At 40.7% G+C, this 5,511-nt stretch overlaps 1 pseudogene; it reads right to left on the reverse strand.

Moving 5' to 3' along the window:
- Nucleotides 1-5,013: 5,013 nt before the first annotated feature.
- On the reverse strand, nt 5,014-5,128 carry LOC115513110 (annotated as a pseudogene).
- Between the last annotated feature and the right edge of the window lie 383 nt (nt 5,129-5,511).

A 5,511-nucleotide genomic window follows, 5' to 3' on the forward strand; every position in this document is an offset into this window, starting at 1 on the left:
TGTATATATATGTGTATATATATATATACATAAGATATATATATATGTATATGTATATATATGTATATATATATATATATATATATTCTTACAAAGTTTTAAGTCTTAAAGAATGGGATGTATGCAAAAGCTAATTTACTAAGTTAACCTTGAAATGAATAAAAGTGCCTATTATTATTATTTGAAAAAAGTAAGCAGGGAAAAATCAACCACTCATTTATCAAAGAGAAACAATGGTTACATGTTGATAGCATTATCAATGATACATGATCATTTTCTGGTCATCAGTAGTAAAACTATTAAGGTAACATAATTAAAAGGTGCGAAGGGATCAGAATGTAATTTATTTATCCCGCCGAGTTTCTGGATTGACAGCTTTGCGGTTACAGATCCAAGCAATAAAAGTGTTTCTCTAACAGCTCATCTGTCAGTCAATCTCTGGGTAAATTTGAATCCCTACTAAGAGCCAAGGCCGTGACCTATCTCCTGAGGCTGCCAGGAAAGTTGCTATTAGGATTTTTCATTACGACACTCCCAGAGTGGCTTGAAATTGGAAAAATGCAATCAGTGTTTTGTTGATTACGACTCTAAAGCAGAGAATCTTAGCCCTAGCTACACATTAGTGGCACCCCGGAGAGCTTTTGAAAAATACAGATGCCTAGGCCCACCCCGAGAGACTTGGACTTAATTGGCTTGGGGTGGACTCCCAGCAAAGGTATTGTTTAAAAGCTCCCAGATGGCTTTATGCGCAAGCAAGGTTAAGAACCACTGCTCTAAAGGAAGATAAAATTCGCAGATTCTATTGTTCGTCTCCACTGAAAATGGAAGATTTGAACCACTCTCAGACACTCCTCTCTTTCCCAGGATAAAAAGCATGATGTTGTAGAAATGGCATACAGTTTGGAACCTGGAGGCCTGGCTCTGATCTCATTTCTGTCATTTCCCAGCTGGGTAACGTTGGACAGGCGAGTCCCGTACAGCAGGAATCACAGGGATGCCTCTCACCCTTACTTTCCAAGATTTCGAGTAGAATTAAGACAAACAAGGTCATATGTAGGAAAGCCCTGTGGAAATGGCAGAGCTGTGATTAGTCTCCCACGCAGCTTCTGCCTAACCAGTCACTAGCAAGTCACAATCGGGAAACAGAGTATCACTTCAATCATCACCAGCGCTAATTGACAGGTGTAATAGGACCCTGTGAGACCAGGATAACTTTTTAAAATCAGCACCAGTGATTCTTCAAATACAGTACTTCGTCAGGTCTTTTGGCCCTGTCTCTATTAATTCAGGGCACACATATTTGCAAAGGAGAAATAAACTGTGCATAGGGTTCAAGTCTGGCTCCATTCTCCTCGCAAACAGCTGGGAGCGCTCTGCAGAGCCGGAAGGAAGTGCTCCCCTCTGTGCCACCACGGGGTGAGGGTGGGGTGGGGGCGGTCTAAAAGTAGCTCACACAGAAGCTTTACTTGCACGGGAACCGCACTTTTTCCCCATAAAATGCCCTCTGAGCACAACCAATCCTTTGTCGGTGTGCTCTCTTCTGTAAAGAATAGTCTAGTTTGAGCAATGCTTTCTAAAGCTCTTGCCTCTCTAAAGGTGACTGTAAACAGAGTGTCAGCTGATCAGTGAGGATGAGATGACAGACCCACACCTCCCCTGGCTCTGTGGCTGATAGAGGAGGCCCCGTGGCAGAGCATCTCACTCCAGGGACAGGAAAATCTTAACCATGGAATGAAGCAACCCAAATAAAATAATCAGAGAATGGGACAAGGCCTAACAAAGCAATAAAGTCTTTTGGAGACAGAGCAAATGTGAGAGCTGTTGCAAAGTAGGCTAGCTGTTTGCACGTTGATTATTTCCATGCATGAACACAAGGGAAGACAGGAAGACAGGAGTGTTTATGTTTGGAGCAGTAATAATGACCAATTAATTAAAAGAGCAAAGAGATCCCTTCCTTTGTCTTCCCTGTAAAGGATATCAGCTTTGGTATCGATTACCCCAGTAGGGCTTCTGGAAGGAAAGAGAGGACTGCTTGCTTGGAAACTGGTTTCTGGGAGCTTAGACCCAGGGCTTGAACCTATTTTTATAGGAAACGGGGCAGAGCTGTTTTCCTTGACTAAACCGCAGTTGTTTGCAGTCTCCTGGTGAATGGTTTAGTTTCAAGAGAGCAGGCTCAAGCAGAGTGGTTCCTGCAATTATATGGTCATCGATGAGTTTCAGGAACTGCCAAGAGCGCAGTCCTGTCAACCCTTCCGGATGAGTGGACCCTCTGAATGGTCCAGACCAAAGATTCCTGTTCCAGGAAAGCTCCTCTGGCTCTCTTTGATATTTGGAAGACACTGAACGGCATTTCTTCTCACTTCTTCTCATCCTAATGATATTTGTATTGTACTTTAGAGTTTACAAAGCCCAAGATTTGCCTAAGTTCCCAAAACATCCCAATGAAGTGGCCATTATTATCCTATTTGATTGATGCGGAAATTAAGGCTCCAAGAGTACATGTTTCTTGTCCAGGGATACACACTTAGTAACTGACAAAACAGGGTTTGGACTTGGGACTCCCTAATTTCAAATTCTGTGGTCTTCCTGTAATACCATTCTGTCCCTCAAGGGGGCCACGCTGTGGCGATACCACCTGGTTCTACGTGCAGAGAGGTGCAGTCTTTCTCTACAGCCAAGACAACTTAGATCCATTTTTTCTTCCTTATTCACCTCATAAACTCTTAGGTGAAATAACAGCTTAAATAACACACACACACACACACACACAAATATGCACATACACATGTATGTACACACACACAAACACAAAACAACCACTTTATCTTAAATAGGGCTTTGAATTCATATAGTAAATTCTTGATTCACCTTGGATTGTTCACTATAATCAGACCATTACAGGGTGAATTATTTCTGTGTTTGCATCTGAAGCTCTCGCTGGCACAACAACCACACTGGATCCTTCTCAACTTACAAAGTTTGTGACGTGGACCTGTTTTTTCTAGTATGTCAGGATGCAAAACACTATGCATTTATCTAAAACCTTGTGTTGGATAGGTACTGATACATGGATAGGACCAAAAGAGATATATTGATGGGGCTAAATATGTGTTAAAGGGGAATTTCAACTGTTGGCCTCAGATAGTTTGTAGGTAAAAATCAGAATTGTTTAGGGTTTCGTCCTTGGCTTTAAATATTTAGAAACGTGATTTTGGCAGTTGGCCTAAAGTTGATCAGATTTAGGAGGACTGACTCACTCTAGCCACATGCACAAAATAGTGACTGGTAAATCAAAATGACAATTTTACTCAACTTTCACTGCACACCTATGATGCGACTGGTTCCGTGCTGAGTGTGGAGGATTGTCTAGCAGATTCTGCTGGGCCCTCCCCACCCCTCCCCCTTACCACTTTAGACACTGATATTACTGTGTACTGTAATACTGACAGTACTGTGTACTGTCAGACACTGATATTACCTTGCAAATGCCAGTAGCTGTATTCCTTGCCACATAAGAGCAACCCTCCATCAATTCCCAGTGGAAGTGGGGGTGGGTAACGGACTTGCGTGTTGGACATTGACTCCTAAAGGTTCTCCAGCATAAGTGAGCTCTAGTCCCTCATAGTAATAGCTAGCCAGTCAGATAATGCAGCTGGTACTAGTTACATTCCCGTCCCTATCTCCCAGTGTTTTTTTCACTTCCCAGGAAAGGATTTACACTGAATCACTGTCTTGAGGTGTGCATCTTGGCTCCATGGGGAACCAAGACTCAACCCTTTCCTTCAGTGTCCTAGTGGAAGAGAGAATATTATGCTGGTAATTCAGACCCTGGGGACAAATTCTTACACAAGTGTGAGCAGAGGGTGCTATGGGAAAATGTTGATGAGCATCTTGGTCTTCAAAGAAAGCTGTCTGGACAACCTTTCCAAAGGTGCTGCATTAGCATGGTAGGTTTTTCCTACAAAAACCATGGCATCCAGTGCACACCTTGTTCTTTCACTCTCTCTAATCTCCGTTTTCTCATCTATAAATTAGGAAAAATAATATTGCCTCCGAGTGAAGAGATAAGGTTTGAATGAGATCGTGTTACATAAATTGCCTTGCATAGTGCCTGGCACATAGTAAACATGTAACAAATGTTTCATAACTTGGTCTTTCTCAAATGGGCTAAAATACCTAAATTATTGACAGTCCTGGAAAGACTCCTTGGGTCATCCCATCAACTAGGTTTCCCCAGGGAAGGCTATTCTTGTGGACGTTAAGCTTATCCACACTGATTAGATTTTTTCTTTTCTTTCTTTCTTTTCTTTCTTTCTTTCTTTCTTTCTTTCTTTCTTTCTTTCTAACCATTTTCAGTTTCAGGATATTTTCCCAACTTTGTGGCTAAATTCTGAGGGGGGGGGGGGGAGTTTTCCCCTATTAATTCTCATTCACGTGCAATCTCCAATAGACATTAGCCTAATGGTAATAAAAACTTTCCTTAAAAATCTCCCACCAAAAAAGTGTTTTTTCACAATCTATAAAAATGTTTTCCTGATCAATGATATCAAAATCAAAAAAACAGCAGAAGTGATCAGTGAAACTAGGCACCAGATCTTTGAAAGAATTAACAAAATTGATAAACCCCGAGCCAGACTCATCAAAAAGAAAAAGGAAAGGACCCAAATAAATAAAATCACAGCTGAAAAAAGAGACATCACAACCAACACCACAGAAATACGAACAATTTTAAGAGACTATTATGAGCAATTATATGCTAACAAGTTGGGCAACCTGGAAGAAGTGGATAAATCCCTAAAAACATATCAACTACCAAAACTGAAACAGGAAGAAATAGAAAATTTAATAACTAGTAAAGAAATTGAATCAGTAATAAAAAATCTCCCAACAAACAAGAGTCAAGGGCTGGATGACTTCCCACAGGAATTCTACCAAACATTTAAAGAATTCATTAACACATATTCTTTTGAAACTGTTCCAAAAAATAGAAATGGAAGGAAAACTTTCAAACTCATTCTATGAGACCAGAGTTACCTTGATTCCCATCCAAGTACTAACCAGGCCCGACCCTGCTTAGCTTCCGAGATCAGATGAGATCAGGCACGTTCAGGGTGGTATGGCCGTAGACTTGATTCCAAAACCAGACAAAGACCCCACTAAAAAGGAGAATTATAGATCAACTTCCCTGATGCACATGGATGCAAAAATTCTCAACAAGATACTAGGAAATTAAATGCAACAATACATTAAAAGAATTATTCACCATGATCAAGTAGGATTTATACCTGGGCCGAGGGGTGATTCAATATCCACAAATCAATCAACATGATATACCACATTAATAAAAGAAAGGATAAGAACCGTATGATCCTCTCAATAGATTCAGAAAAAGGATTTGACAAAATATAGCTCCAGTCTTGGTAAAAACCCTGAAGAAAGTAGGGATAGAAGGAACGTACCTCAAGATTATAAAGGCCATATATGAAAGACCCACAGCTAATATCATCCTCA

Source organism: Lynx canadensis, chromosome B1 (assembly GCF_007474595.2).
Source record: "Lynx canadensis isolate LIC74 chromosome B1, mLynCan4.pri.v2, whole genome shotgun sequence".
In the NCBI taxonomy this organism is placed as follows: Eukaryota; Metazoa; Chordata; class Mammalia; order Carnivora; family Felidae; genus Lynx; species Lynx canadensis.